The sequence below is a fragment of the Neoarius graeffei genome, chromosome 27 (genome assembly GCF_027579695.1).
Source record: "Neoarius graeffei isolate fNeoGra1 chromosome 27, fNeoGra1.pri, whole genome shotgun sequence".
Lineage (NCBI taxonomy): Eukaryota > Metazoa > Chordata > Actinopteri > Siluriformes > Ariidae > Neoarius > Neoarius graeffei.
This window is the reverse complement of record NC_083595.1, coordinates 19,327,893-19,344,426: the sequence shown is the minus strand read 5'-3', so window position 1 is coordinate 19,344,426 and position 16,534 is coordinate 19,327,893. Positions and strand designations below refer to the sequence as shown.

The 16,534-nt window shown below is 42.3% G+C and overlaps 1 protein-coding gene across 2 annotated transcripts in view; it reads left to right on the top strand.

The window, feature by feature from the left end:
• Nucleotides 1–16,534, top strand: part of acp2 (acid phosphatase 2, lysosomal) — a 153,649-nt gene that overhangs the window by 39,418 nt on the left and 97,697 nt on the right. Inside the window, exon 2 of one of the 2 annotated variants that reach the window (XM_060911500.1) lies at nt 13,219–13,511. The exons of the other annotated variant lie outside the window; for it this stretch is intronic. The gene's annotated coding sequence lies outside the window, so the exon portion shown is untranslated. The remainder of the gene's footprint in view (nt 1–13,218; nt 13,512–16,534) is intronic. 2 annotated transcript variants of the gene reach the window in all.

Sequence of the window (16,534 nt, the reverse complement as noted above, 5' to 3'; positions counted from 1 at the left end):
TCCTGCAACACCCTGACCTGACCAAGCCATTCATGATCGAGGTCGATGCCTCCAACACTGGAGTAGGAGGGATTTTTGTCCTAGCATTTCAGCGAGAGACCCAAATGCCACTCGGTGGCATTTTTCTCAAGAAAACTCATGTCGGCAGAGAGAAACTATGATGTTGGGAATAGAGAATTACTTCCTATCAGGCATGCCCTTGAAGAGTGGAGACATTGGCTGGAGGGAGCCACACATCCCTTTGGGATATTGACTGACCATAAGAACCTAGAATATCTCAAGAAAGCCAAGAGACTTAACCCACACCAAGCCAGATGGGCACCCTTCTTCACACATTTCAATTTCACGATCTCCTTTTGTCCTGGTTCCAAGAATGCCAAGGCTGATGCCCTATCCTGAACCTTCAACTCAAGTCATAGTCCTGAATCTCACCCCATTCTCTCACCCAACTGTTTCATCCAGACCATTACTTGGGACTTGGATCAAGAAATAAAGAAATCTCAACCTCGGGAGAGCCCAGTAAACTGTCCACCGGACCTTCTTTACATCCCAAAGTAGCTCCAAGGAAGACTCATCACATGGGCACATGCGTCCCCTGCCACAGGTCATCTAAGCAGCCAATGAACTTACCAAATGCTGAAGCACAAGTACTGGTGGGAGAACATGTGAACAGAGGTCAACCAGTTCATCACTTCCTGTTCTGAGTATGCCCAGGCTAAAGTTCCACAAACCTCTCCCACGGGTAAGCTCTGTCCCCTCCCTGTACCTCAAAGACCCTGGTCCCACCTGGCCATTGATTTCATTACGGATCTACCACCATCTCAAGGGAACACCACCATCATGGTAACTGTAGACAGATTTTCTAAGGCTCTGAGACTCATTCCGCTACTTGGTATCCCCACTGCATTTCAAACAGCTGAATTACTATTTCAGTATGTATGTACTCTGGCATCCCAGAGGACAGTGTCAGTGACCATGGTCCCCAGTTCATCTCACAATTATGGGCCTGTTTCATGGAACGATTAGGAGTCTCAGTGAGCCTCACGTCTGGATATCACCCCCAGTTCAATGGCCAGGTAGAATGAGCTAACCAGGAGATTGGGTGTTTAAGGATTTTCTGCATGAGGAACCAGGGGGATTTGTCTCGATTCATTCCATGGGCCGAGTATGCATAGAACTCACTCAAGCATTCCACTACCCAACTAACACTGTTTCACTGAATGCTCAGCTACCAACTGCCCCGTTCCCTTGGGATGATGCACCCACACAGGTACAAGCAGTTGAAGAGTGGTTCTTCTGAAGCCAAGCAATATGGGAGGAAGTTCACCAGCGCATTGAGTCTGTAAATCCTAAGTATAAGGAGTACAGCGACAAACACAGAAGTAGCAACCCAGAATTTTATCTGGGCAACAGAGTATGGGCCTCCACGAGAAACCTCAAGGACCCTAACACATGCTGAAAGCTACAGGCTCGCTACATTGGTCCATACATGGTACTTCGGCATATCAATGGAGTTTCTTACAGACTAGAGCTCCCACCGCACAGCTGGATAGCCCCCACTTTTGATGTTTCCTTCCTGAAACCTGCTATTCAGGGTACTCTGGCAGAGAATGCTCCCATCCAAGATCACCCACCTCTGAGCCTAGAAGGACAGCCCATCTATCAGGTAAACAGAATACTTGATTCCAAATGCAGAAGAGGTCCGATTGAGTGAGTATCTAGTAGACTGGGAGGGCTATGGACCAGATGAACAAAGCTGGGTGGGAGCCAAGGACATTCTGGACCCTCTTCTAAAGCAAGGGTTCCACCCACCCTGACAAGCCTGCACCTAGGGGTAGAGGGCACCCCAGGAAGAATGTAGCTCCCAGAGGGAGCTCCTCGGGGGGGTTACTTCTTCACCTTACTTCAGTAAGGGTGTTGAGAGTGACAGCTCTAGCCAAACTACAAACATGGCTCCTCAGAACTACAACGCCCAAGAACCACAGTGCCGGCTTATCGATTACAGCTGACTCTCATTCACGCACAATCAGCCACGCTGCTTAAGCCTCTCTCACTCATGGTCATTGCGAAGTATTGTTCTGAGTTTACCCAGTTATGCAAGCCTTTCTATCTCTGTCTGCCTCTAGTTTTCCTGACCCTTGCTATCTCCTTCTACGCTTATTGTGTCCTCTTTATTGTCCTGTTTGCTGATCAACTGACCCTTGCTTGCTTTTTGACTATGATTCTAGTTTTGTGATTTGGCTATGTTTCCTGTTTGTTACCTGCTCTCCCCTGCACATACATCCGTAAGTGCCTGTACCCTGACAAGAATCTAATAAACTATTGTAAAGTGTATTAATGGAATGCAGCATCACTCCCTGTTACAGATGGGAGCCCAGGAATTAAATAAATGCAAGAAAAACAAACTGTTTAGTAGTAGGTATTGTATTTAAAACTGTATGGATGTGCCAGAAGCCAACATAAAACCATGCATGCAGGGCATTCTCAGTCAGAAGGGATTAATGATCCAAAAGTGGAGTCTGGTCGATTAACACAAGTACTTATTGCCATGTTTGTGTATAGCAAACAAGCAAGTTATTAAAACCAAGAAGTACACTCAAAAGAAGTGGATATAGAAACCACTCAGTGGGAAAGATCCTTAACAAAGAAGGATTTTTCCTGTGAGCTGGAAAATCATCCATCCTTTGAAAATCATCCCCAACATCTCAAGCTACCTGGTGCTGTAGACATCGTTTTACACGGACAAACAGATGAAAACCTGGAAGAGCATGGAGCTGTACAATTTATGTGTTAAAGAGCTCGGGATCAAGACGCTACAAGATAAATCCTCTATCATTTATGCCTGGGTAAGTAGGCATTTTGTACGTGTCTTTACGACATTTACTAGAAGGCTACAAGTTTTAGTATCGGGTGTAAACAAACCACAGCTGCTCAATCCTCCCTGCTTTTCTCTTCCAGCTAAATAATTTACAAAGATCCACAGAAACACCTTTAAAGACCTGGGTATTACATGTCTTATATACGTGTTACTTTACAATATGGCGACCACGATCAAACAGTAAACAAAAACACGTGTTGTGAAGATCAGACTTTGATAGATCCTTGTTCTTTAAATAAAACAGGGTGCTCACTCACACCTGATTGTCATCCCATTGATTGAAACCACCTGACTCTAATTTCACCTTCAAACGAACTGCTAATCCTAGAGATTCACATACTTTTGCCACTCACAGATATGTAATATTGGATCATTTTCCTCAATAAATGAATGACCAAGTATAATATTTTTTGTCTCATTTGTTTAACTGGGTTCTCTTTATCTACTTTTGGGACTTACGTGAAAATCTGATGATGTTTTAGACCATATTTATGCAGAAATATAGAAATGTCTGAAGGGTTCACAAACTTTCAAGCACCATTGTATATGTATGTTGATTGCTGCATCTTGTCAGATGATTGCCATCTCACTCCTCAATTCTTCATCAATTTCTTCATTTTGCCTCAGTCCATATGCTCTCAAGTGCAAATTTAGTCCAGCAGCAGACTTGCAAGGCTTCATACATACATGGGAGATAAAAAGCGTTGCCTTCACAGGACTAATTATATCTGCCTGTGGAATCTCATTCTTGTGTATTTTCATATGCCACTTCAGTCCAGATGTTGATTTGCACACCTTGCTGCAAACAGTACAGGTGTTCTCTTGAGGCTTTGGCGGTAGAAGATGAATGTAAGTACATTGCTTCTGCTCCTTCTGATATACTTTCACATGGCTTTCATATCCAGCTTTTAATAGCAAGATGCGATCACAAACTTCACATTTCCATGTCTTAGTCTCAGCTGGCAGATCTATCTCCTCTCCCTTACGAACAGCACGTTTAATTTTTGCATGCTTGATATGATTTTGCTCAAAACTCTCCCAGCCGTGTTTCACTGAGTGCCTCCACCCTGAATGATTTTAAGCTTCAGATTCCCAGTTACTGACATCAATTCCAATGCCTCTTAGATTATTCTTGATGCAATCCTTATATCGTATCTTTGGCTTGTGCTGTGGTCGCTTTCCAATTTCCAGTTGACCATAAAATAGCTGCTTTGGGATACTATCATCTTTCATACGAACAACATGTCCTGCCCAGTGTCCACCTCATTTGATTGTTGATGATAATAATTGCCTCAATGCTTGAACAGACTCCTTTTTCCAGAACGACATTATCTGGGATCATTCATTGCCATTTGATGTTTAAGATTCATCTCAAGCATTTCTGGTGAAATCTTTCAAGCCACTTCAAGTGACAGCAGAGTGTTGTCCAGGCTTCAGAGGAATACAGTAAGGCAGTCAAGACGCATGCTTGGTAAACTGTCACCTTTGGTTTTAATGGTTATTCCTCTATCTGACCACAAGCGCTTGTCTAACTTCCCAAAGGCAACAGTGGCTTTCTGGATCCTTGCATGTATTTCAGCATCTAATGAACTGTCTCTCAATATGGTACTTCCTAGGTATACAAACGTATCTACAATACCCAATCTGGTGCCATTTACTGTGATGTTAGGTTCACTGTATGGTACACCAGGTGGCGGAGTGAACATAACCTTGGTCTTTTTCAAACTGATGGTGAGACTAAATGCAATGGCTGCTCTAGAAAACCTGTCCATAACAGTCTGCATGTCTTTCTCAGAGTTCGTAATGAAAACTGCATCATCAGCATACAGCAATTCACGGATTAGTGCATGGAAGGCCTTGGATCTTGTGTTAAATCTTCTGAGATTGAAGACTTTTCCAGTGGTCCTGAAACGGATACTTATGCCGATATTGCAGTCACCGAATGCATATACAAGTACAGCACCAAAGTAGATGGAGAATAGGGTTGGTGCTAGAATATCACCCTGTTTTATGCTATTATCAACTGCAATTTCATCGGAAAGTGATCGGTTGAAGGTAACACATGCTTTCATTGCGATGCAGCCCTTTTACCATGTTGACAAAAGTGGGAGGGCATCTGAGCTTTCTGAGAATCTTCCACAAGGACTCGTGGTTCACGGTGTCAAAAGCCTTAGTTAAGTCCACAAAGACTTGATACAAGGGAATATGCTGCTTGATGCACTTCTCCTGCAGTTGTCTGGCAGAGAAGATCATGTCCATTGTTCCTCTTCCTGAACGAAAACCAGACTGTGACTCTGGTATCACGACTGGGGACACATGATCGGTCATTCTGTTTAAAAGAAGTCTGGATAACACTTTTCCAACCACTTCTAGAAGCGTGATGCCATGATGATAATTATCACAGACTGACTTAGAGCCTTTACCTTTAAGCAGTAATACTTCATTTCGATCAATTGAATACAGCTTGATTCGGAAAAGTTAGGAAGGTATACAAATACCTCAAGATTGGATTGATAGTATTATCAATCCAATCTTGAGGTATTTGTGTACCTTCCCAACTTTTCCGGATCAAGCTGTATTCAATTGATTTAACTTTTTCAACTCCTTTTTGTAACAATTCTACTGGAATCCCATCTAAGCCAGGTGCTTTACCTGAATTTATTTGTTTGATGGTAAGGTCAGTCTCTTCCCATGTGGGAATCGCATCTAACTCCTGAATCATATCTTTCCATGATGAGTTGTCAATAGCTGTTTCATCAACAACTGATGGATTGAAGAATAAATCGCTGAAGTGCTCTGTCCAATGACCCATGATTCCCTCAGAGTCTTTGATTATGGTTAAGCCATATTTTGATTTGACAGGAACAACAGTGGATGACGTCGGACTGAAGAACCTGACTTAAAAGACCATGAAGTCGCTTTGAGTCATGTTGGTCATATGCACTTTGAACTTCGGCAATGATGTTACACCACCACCTGCTTTTCATGTCTCTCAAATCACGCTTCAAGTTCGCTTTGTGTTCTTTGAAAGACTTTTCAATCTGAGTATGATTGGCCAGGTGAGGGTCTAGAAGGGATTGGTGGAGAGAATGCTTCGTTTCGATCAGTTGAGTAATTTCAGCATTATTCTCATCAAACCAATCCTCTGATTCAATCCAAGTACATCAGTTGAATATACCTGATTTCTAAAATCATCCCAGATACCATCAAAATTGAGTTCTTCCAATTCATCAGAGAGCTGTTGACATCAGGATTGTTCAACTTTGAAATGTTAATGCATTTGGGGAGTTTTACCCCTTCCATACGAATCTTCTTCCGCACTTGCAACTTCAATTTTCTACAAACCATCTTGTGGTCAGTATCACATTCAGTGCTGTGTAGCACACAGACATTGCAGACATCCCTTAGATAATCTTTTCTGGTGATAATAAAGTCAATCATATGACCATGTTTTGATCTTGGATGAGTCCATGTCACTTTGTGTTGAAGCTTATGATGGAAGAAGGTGTTACAAATAGTGAGGTTGAATTCTGAGCAGAGTTGGAGTAAGTTCAAGCCATTACTGTTCATTTTGCCAATGCCGTAGCGACCAAGTGCATCCCATATCTCATGTCTCCCAACTCGTGCATTAAAGTCACCTATGATAAACAACTTTTCCTCCTTAGGGATGGAAGTAATGGCTTCCCAAAGGGCTCTGTAGAAAGACATGATTGTATCTTCCTTTGCCTGTAGAGTTGGAGCATACACGGAGAGTATGGACATGTGGCGACCACATAACAAAGGGACACGTAGTTTCATAATACGATCATTGATACTACATGGGCACTCAATTTGATCAACTAAGATTTTACAGAGGGCGGCACGTTGGTGTAGTGGTTAGCGCTGTCACCTCATAGCAAGAAGGTCCGGGTTCGAGCCCCGTAGCTGGCGAGGGCCTTTCTGTGCGGAGTTTGCATGTTCTCCCCGTGTCCGTGTGGGTTTCCTCCGGGTGCTCTGGTTTCCCCCGGATTAGATTTCATTTCAGTTAACTGATCCTCATCAGATAGACATGTTTCTGAGAGAGCAGCAATATCAATATTTAATCGTTGAAGTTCTCTTGTCACAAGAGCTGTTCTCCTTTCTGGCTGGCCAGAAGTTTCACGATTGAGTAACGTTCTAACATTCCAACAACATACGTTTAACATTTTATGAAACTTTGCATAGCGTTTCTTGTTTATCTCGTTATCTTTCCTGCTTTGGTGAACAGCTGTCAGCCGCAGTAAACTGACCAGCTTAAGGATGACAGGCAATTTTTAGTGTACCTTTTGTAGCACCTTCCCAGACATCTGGGTGAGCAGTGCTTTCCCTGAATAGGGCTGCTCAGTCACAAGAATCTCCACCAAAATCAGCCTCTGTCAATGTAGACTGGATAGGGATGTTAAGATAAGATTCCTGCCGCCTATGTACAGATTTGTGACTGCATGCTTCCAACTCATTATGTCTGCATGCGTCGCCACTCCTCTATTGCCACAGGACTTAGCAAGTGAAGAGATGATGCGGTGATAAGACATCCATACATCAATGGATTAAAGTGATGCATGCTTGTAGAACACATACACCACTCTAAATCTTCGTGACTAGCAATTGGTGACAGGCCGAAGCAAGATGACCAGTAATCGCTCAGACCACAGGTTTTACATCAGAGTACCCTCTCCTAGAAGAATGCTGTAACAACAACCAGGGGTCCTTCACTCCCAGTGGTTTAACTGCACGCTCTAACACCAAATAGAGAAGTTCCACATCCCCGTGCTCTTCGGCTTTGGAAATCAGAGTGAGCCCTCTCTGAGACAGACTGCCAAGCCAAGGCTAACGACCTCGGTCTACCCGGAGAAACTACTTTTAAGGTGCCAGCACCTCGCCTTTGCCCTTTCTCCCTTTTAGTACCAAACATCTCTGCCACGAGAAGGCCAGGCGCTAGGCTTTGGTTGTCAGAGGCTACGTATAAGAGACACATGCCATTTGGAGCATTTTAATAAGAGAGTAGATTCTCAGGCCTACTCCCACCCCGGCAGTGACAACCTTAGGAGACAATATATACAATACACACACTGTGTGTGTATATATATATATATATATATATATATATATATATATAAGCTGGAGCCTGTCCCAGCTGACTATGGGCAAGAGGCAGGGTACACCTTGGACAAGTCACCAGGTCATTGCAGGGCTGACACATAGAGACAAACAACCATTCACACCAACAGTCAATTTAGAGCCACCAATTCACCTAACCTCCATATCTTTGGACTGTGGGGTACCAGAGCACCTGGAGGAAACCCACACAGACACTGGTAGAACATGCATACTCCACACAGAAAGACCCTCATTGGCTGCTTGGCTCGAACCCAGGACCTTCTTACTACAAGGTGACCATGCTAACCACTACACCACTGTGCTGTGCACATGCGCACACACACACACCCCATAGTTTGTTTGTATATATATATATATATATATATATATTGTGTGTGTGTGTGTGTGTGTATATGTGTCTCAATCAAAGATATATTAAAACGCATATTGCTGATTTACATTAAAATATTTAAGATTTACAAACCTGAAAGATGTACAGATGTAAGGGTTTACAAGTATACATATGGGTTCACAAATTTACAGACATAAAGGATATAGACAAAATTTACAAACATAAAAGATTTAAAAATGTACAGACATTCACATAACATGAAAATGGAAAATGAAACTGAGCACTTGTGAAGGGTATTGCACTTAGGCTACATCCACACGACAACGGCAACGAGATGTTATTTAAAAATATATCGCGTCCAAATGGGCAACGATCAGTAAAATATCAGGTCCATATGGCAACGCAACGCTTGCTGAAAACGATGCAATACACATGCCACACCTCTAGGGGCGCTGTAAGACGGTCCCTTCGGAGACACCAGAACAATAGAAGAAGTAAGGACACATGCGCATAAACTATTATGCGCGAGACTTCATATTAGCCACAAAGTCAGGAAAATCTGTTCGTAAAATTACATTATAATGACCAAATACAATGAAAAGTATTTTTCCAGTCTCACCTGTGAAAGGTAATCCCATGCGATCTCATTTGGACGGCAAACCTGTTGGTACAGTTAAACGCAGCTAATCTTTATTCTCCGCTTTGACCTTTCCAATATGGCGGCGAGGATGACGTATGATTCTACGCAGAAGGCGGCGTCTTTAATGGTCCGGAATAAATTGAATACTACACGTTGATGGATTAATTTGTTGTTTCTCACCTGTGAAAGGTAATCCCATGTGATCTCGTTTGGATGGTAAACCTGTTGGTACAGTTAAAGGCAGCGCATGAATCTTTATTCTCCACTTTGACCTATCCAATATGGTGGCGAGGATGACGTATGATTCTACGCGGAAGGCGGCGTCTTTAATGGTCCGGAATAAATTGAATACTACACATTGATGGATTAATTTGCTCCTCTACACCCTTTTTGAGGAATGTACTGTAGGACTAAAACCAACATCTGAAGAGGTGAGATCGCTCCTTTTTTCCCCTATTTTTGCTGGCGGGATTGACTCTGCCCTAAGGGCAGAGTCTCTCTCTCTCTCTCTCTCTCTCTGCACCATTACACAATAAATATTCACAGTGAAAATATTTTGTAAGCGCGTTTCATGAACCAAGTTATAGGATTTGTTGACAACTCGCATCGCATCGCAATGAGAAGATCATTGGCACTACTGGTGTTAAGAATCAGACCATTTCATAAATGAATATTTTGCTGTAGAGCTGCAGTGTTTGTACAATTGCATGTTTTTGCTTCACTATTACTGTCACTATTCTGCTTCTTGCATTACTACTGTGAACTAACACTGAACATAATAATAATAATAATATCCAAGCTCGTGTTTCACTCTCACTAGTGCTCTGTAAGGCTTTTTCCTGGTGATATCCTGGTGATATTCGTTACACTTCTACCCGGCGTGAAGCACTCACAGTCATGTGGTTGTGACGTCATCGTAAACAAATCCGTTCTACTCATCCAGACGACTTCACAATGGCAACGTTGCCAGATCTTTCCACTCTGGAACCCGTTCTCAAAAAGATTGCGTTTTGGGCACCCAAAATGCCGGTGCCGTGTGGACGCCAGGCCTAAACGATAAGCAATTGTATCAGAGTCACCTGAATCCGTTGCCGTGTGGACAGGGCCTTATTGTAGTGCAGTAGTGAGTGTGGGTTGTAATGTGCCATTAGCTGTAGCAGGTGGAGTTGGCAGTGGTGTGGAATTACACCACTATGTTACATGTAAATGTAACATAGCAAATTGGTGCAGCACTACTTGCAATGGTGACTTTTTGATTGTCTGATTGTCAGACTGTGATCTGAAAGAACTTAGTTTGTATATTCTCATTTCTGAAACTCTAAGACTTGGGTACATTTGAAAATTTTTGATAAACCTTCTAGATAAATCATGCAAAGAAAATAAAAAAAAAACAAATGAAAACACTCAAAATATACAGTCAAGCCAGAAAGTCTGCACACCCCTTTCACCTTCTCCATGTTTTATTACGTTACAGACTTATTCTACAATAGATTGAATTCATTTTTTGTCACAAAATTCTCCACAAGATAGCCCATAATGACAAAGTGAAAGCAGGTTTTTAGACATTTGTGCTAAGTTATGCAAAATGAAAATGTAAAATATCATGTGTGTGCACCACCCTTTGATGTGACACCCAAAAGTGAGCTGAGGTGCATTTTGTTTCCACTGATACTGCTTGAGATGTTTCTACAACTTAAATGGAGTCCATCTGTGGTAAATTAAATTGATTGGACATTATTGGGGATTGCCAACACCTGCCTATATAAGGTCCCACGGTTGACAGTGCATGTCAGAGCAAACTCCAAGCCATGGGGTCAAAGGAATTATCTGCAGACCTCAGAAACAGGATTGTGTCAAGGCATAGATCTGGAGAAGGGTACAGAAAAAATTGCTGCAGCTTTATAGGTCCCAAAGAGCATAGTGGCCACCATCATTTGTAAATGGAAGAAGTTTGGAACTCCCAAGAATCTTCCTAGACCTGGCTGCCAGGCCAAACTGAGTGATCGGGGAAGATGGGCCTTGGCCAGGGATGTGAGCAGGAACCCAAGGGTTACTCTGACAGAGCTCCAGCATATCTTTGTGGAAATGGGAGAACCTTTCAGAAGATCAACCATCCAAGCAGCACTCCACAAATCAGACCTTTATTGTAGAGTGGCCAGACGGAAGCCACTCCTTAGTAAAAGGCACATGACAGCCTGCTTGGAGTTTGCCAAAAGGCACCTAGAGGACTCTCAAACCATGAGAAACAAGATTCTCTGGTCTGATGAAACCAAAGTTGAACTTTTTGGCCTGAATACCAAGCGTCACGTCTGGAGGAATCCAGGCACAGCTCATCACCTGGCTAATGCCATCCCTACAGCAAAGCATGGCAGTGGCAGCATCATGATGTGGGGATGTTTTTCAGCAGCGGGAACAGGGCGAGTAGTCCTGATAGAGGGAAAGATGAATGCAGCTAAATACACTGAGATCCTTGAAGAAAACCTACTCCAGAGTGCTCTGGACCTCAGACTGGGGTGAAGGTTTACCTTCCAACATGACAATGACCCGAAGCACACAGCCAAGAGAACAAAGGAGTGGCTTTGGAGCACGGGCGATTGCTCCAAGACAACGAGGGAGGCTCAGCCTCCTCTAAAAATGACGAACATCGTGTAGGATGAATTGCGCTAGGCTTATGTTATAGCCGACCTTATAACATTGCTATTTCAGATCCAGAATCATAGAAATATATGTGCTCAACCCAACTACAGTGCGAAATCATTCCGTTATAACTTTCCCCAGTTTGCCTAATGTGTGCGTGAGTTTTTCCCCCTTGTGACAACGCGATGCAGCCCAGCCTCAGTGGACTTCAATGGCATTTGGGAGCTATGCACTTTTCAATATCAAAATGCAAGATGATTATTGGACAAATACTGTGAAAACGCCTGCCCACGGAGTCCCACGGACTCCCAGCCTCAGTGGACTTCAATGGCATTTGGGAGCTATGCACTTTTCAATATCAAAATGCAAGACGGTTATTGGACAAATACTGCAAAAAATGCCCGCCCCATGGACTCCCAGCCTCACAGTGGGAGGGACATGGCAAAGCTTTCCACGAGGAGACTGGTGATTGGTGAAAGCGGCCGGATATTTTCTTTGATTGACAGCTCGTTTCAAATATAGACAGGCAGCAGTGAATCTCAGTTCAGTCCCATGCGAATTCACAAGTGCTGTGGTGTATTGTAAGAGATCAGCTTACATTTCGATTTCATTCATTACATACGGTTTCTACCAGCTTTTTTAGTTTGTATATATTTTCATTGTAAATAAAGTGTAAATATAGTGTTGTCAAGTTTGCTATCTTAGTTCCAGAAATTTCGTTTATTTGAGTGACTGAACTTGAACTTGAGGGGGCTAGTCAGCTAGCAAGAAAGCTGCGCACGGATGCCAAGCATTGCTGATTTAATTTTGGCAAAGCCATTTGCCAGTCTTCCTTTCGAGGAAAAAATTAAAATTAAAGAGCAGGGTAGACCAACGCCTCAAATTGACTTGGTGAAAAAGGTAGGGAATAATACTCGTTCCTTTCAGCTCTCCTGGTACGAGAAAGTGAATTGGCTAACAGCAAGTGACCCACATCAACAACAGTAAATAGGCTACTTTAGTAATATGTCATGGATGGACCAAAAATATAGAATCTATTTAAAATGTTTATGCTGAGTATATTATATTGGAATATATATTTTTCTGGATATGAATTAAACACAGCTACAATTTGGAAAACATTTTTAAACAAAAACACAGCCAAGAACATTTCACACTACAGACCTGGATTAAAAGTGAAGGGTTATCAAAATTGTCAATAAAACATTTCTTAGTCAAAATAAGTAAAATATAGGGAAAGTGTCATTGAATGAAATGTGTGGCACCCAGCTCTATGTTTGGCTCCCCAAGGTCAGTGCTTGTGCCTATTCCAGAACACTCTGCTGTTACTGCTGAGGTTCCTGACAAAGAGCTGCTTTCAATAATGATCAATTTTTAAACAACATGCCACAATTTTAAAATATAAAATGTTAAAATATACCCCCCCAACACCACCATCATGTATATTGGACAGTAGGCTAATGGGCCAAAAGAACCTGTTATTTCACAGTTTGTGACCCTGCCAACAATCAGCCAGATCAGAGGCAAGAGTATGGGTAAAATTGATGTGTTTTTTTCTTTTTTCTTTTAAAATCTGGAAATATTGTAACCGACCAGCCTCCCCTGTTTGAAAGACTACCAGCCGCCACTGCTTTGGAGAAAGTCTGTGAATGTCCTTGAGTGGCCCAGCCAGAGCCCAGACCTGAATCCAATTGAACATCTGTGGAAGGAGCTGAAAATAGCTGTGTACCGATGTTCCCCATCCAACCTGACGGAGCTTGCAAGCATATGCCAAGAGGAATGGGCAAAAATGTCCATAAACAAGTGTGCCAAGCTTGTAGCTTCTTTCCTAAGATGCCTTGAAGCTGTAATTGCTGCCAAAGGTGCATCAACCAAGTATTAGGCTAAGGGTATGTACAGATATCTAACCCCTAAATAACCTATTTTTGTCAGTAAAATAAAATATCATATTTTCTGAAAACCTGCTTTCACTTTGTCATTATGGGCTATTTTGTGTAGAATTTTGTGACAAAAAATGAAAAATCTATTGTAGAATAAGCCTGTAATGTAATAAAATGTGAAGAAGGTGAAAGGGGTGTGCAGACTTTCCGGCTTGACTGTATACTCATACAATGTAAAAAGAGCCTGATATTAAGTAAATAAACTAATTTCAAAGAATAATTGGAAGTTCCATAAACAAATAAATTGAGTACAGCAGAAGTGATGTTGAAGATGAACTAACTGATGGTTAGATGGACCAAACCCATAATGAAGATGCTCTCCCCTCAAATGAGCGGAGAATCAGTCATGGGTTTAGAGCCCGGCAAAGTGTGAAAACAACCTTAAATATACAGTCTGGACTGGCAAGGTCAGTTCTTTTGTTTTTGCTATACACTGAAGACATATTTGTGTTTTGATATCAAAATATGAGTATGAGATGATAGAATTTCAGTTCTCTTTTCTTGATATTTGCATCTAGAACATGGCACTTTTTATTTGAATGCACCCATTTTTCATGTGGTCAGAATTATTCGAATATGTGACTGACAGGGTTTTCTTGTTGCACTGGAATGCCCTGTTAGATTGATTGATTGTTTCAACACTTAATAGCTCCGAATATCTACTACTCTTGATTTGAGTTCTGGGTTTCACATGTGAAAGCTGCTTTTTTGTTTAAAAGGATGAACCAAAATGAAGACCAGGGAGCTGTCTATGTGAGAAAAGCAAATTTTTTTGAAGCTGAGAAAAGAGGGAAATTTGATCAGAGCCATTGCACAAGCATTGGGCATAACCATTTGTAATGTCCTGTAAAAGAAAGAAACCACCGATGTACTAACAGTCGGATAACCCTGCATCGCTGACAGTGCAGGGGTGAATGCATTGAGGTGGGATAATGAGGAACCGGGAACAGGCATGACAAGTCAAGGTGCGCTTTATTTTAATGCTCACTTTTCAGTGAGACTAGCACATATACACACAGGCGTTGGGGCAACACAGCTCCCTCTCTCATTACTGGCCATCTGGAAAACACACACACACACATTTATAGACAGCCAGTAATTAGACACAGTTGTAACTCGTCACGTTACCTGCTGGTTCAATCTGATTCCTACTGTCACAGTGCACTGTTTGAAGAAGACTTCATGAGCAGAAATATAGAGGTCATACCATAAGATTCAAACCACTCTTCAGCAGTAAGAATTGGAAGGCCAGATTGAATTTTGCAAAGAAGTACAGAGATGAGCCACAAAAGTGCTATAACCCAGATTAACCTCTACCAAAGTGATGGAAAGGCCAAAGTGTGGAGACAGAAAGGATGATCCAAAACATACCAGTTCATTGGTCAGTTAAAGTGAAGGTAGTGTCCTGGCTTAGACTTGCATGGCTGCTTCTGGAATAGGATCACTAATCTTTACTGATTATGTCACTCATGATCGTAGCAGCAGAATTCAGAAGTCTACAGAAATATTTTGTCTGCCAATTTACAGAGAAATGCATTCAATTTAATTGCAAAGAACTTCATCATGCAGCAAGACAGTGACCCAAAACACACTGCAAACACAACAAAGGAGTTCATTGGGGGGAGTGGAATGTTTTAGATTGGCCAAGTCAATCACCACGTCTTAACCATTTCACTTTCTGAAGAGGAGACTGATGGGAGAAACCCAACAAAACAAGCAACAGCTGAAAGACATTGCAGTACAACCCTGGAAAATCATCGCAAAAGAAGAATTCAACAGTTTGGTCATGTCAGTGGGTTGACAGCTTATAGCAGTTATTTAAAGCAAGGGGTAGGCAAACAAAGGTGCCATGTTCTAAGGTGGGGTTTACATTAGACCGTATCAGCGGATCATCAGATTAAAATTTTTAAAACGATTCGCGTGCACACAGCAGCGCCAATACACGATTCGCGTGCACACAGCAATGCCAATACACGGATACGCTCGGCTCCGCAGGCATCCTGCGCTCCAAATCACTCCGCCCTGAACAGCGAGTGCCCTCTGGAGGATGCGCACTCCGGCCCTGCGCAGCTCACAGAGCGCACGAGTGAAGCTCACGAGCAGTGATTCGGGACTGAGCCGCTGTGTGTGTGATCCCAGTGCATGTCGGGCATGCGCGTCACTTACCACTTGCAAGTGGAAGGATGGCAAGCCTAAAGACAATCATAACTACACAATGGGCAGTATTTGCATCAGTATTTGCAGTATTTTCATACTTTTATACTCTTTAATGAAAGGTGATACAAGGCGGAAGTCCGCGCCGTTTTTCAGCAGTCGCGTCACATGACCAACGCCAGCGAATCAGGAAGGTGGATGTCACAGTGACGTTGTCTAATGACGACGCCAGCTAGAGCTCAGCACAGCGTATCCACGTATTCTCAATGTTTACACAGCACCGGATCAGACACGATCTGGATTGAATACGTGGACCCTGGTGGATTCCCGTTTCCCGGCGTTTCCAGGCGTTTTAATGTAAACGGACAGTGCATCCGTGAAGAAAACGAGACAGATACGGTCTAATGTAAACTTGGCCTAAGTTGTTTAACACAACTAGACTTCATGCTAAAACTATAATGAATTTCCTGGTTACACAGTTGTACTTTGTGACTATATAGGACAGTTATAGAAGCAAGTTATTTATAATTATGCTGTACGGGTATGTTAGCACTCAAATGAGGATGGGTTCCCTTTTGAGTCTGGTTCCTCTCAATGTTTCTTCCTCATGTCATCTGAGGGAGTTTTTCCTTGCCACTGTTGCCACAGGCTTGCTCATCAGGGATAAATAAATTTAATAGGGATAAAATTAGTTTATGTTTAAAGTCTTTAATTTTCTTTTAAGCTGTTTTGTGACAATGTCTGTTGTTAAAAGCGCTATACAAATAGACTTGACAACTATTTGTAAATATCAGGAAATGAAAGCTGAAATTCTGATA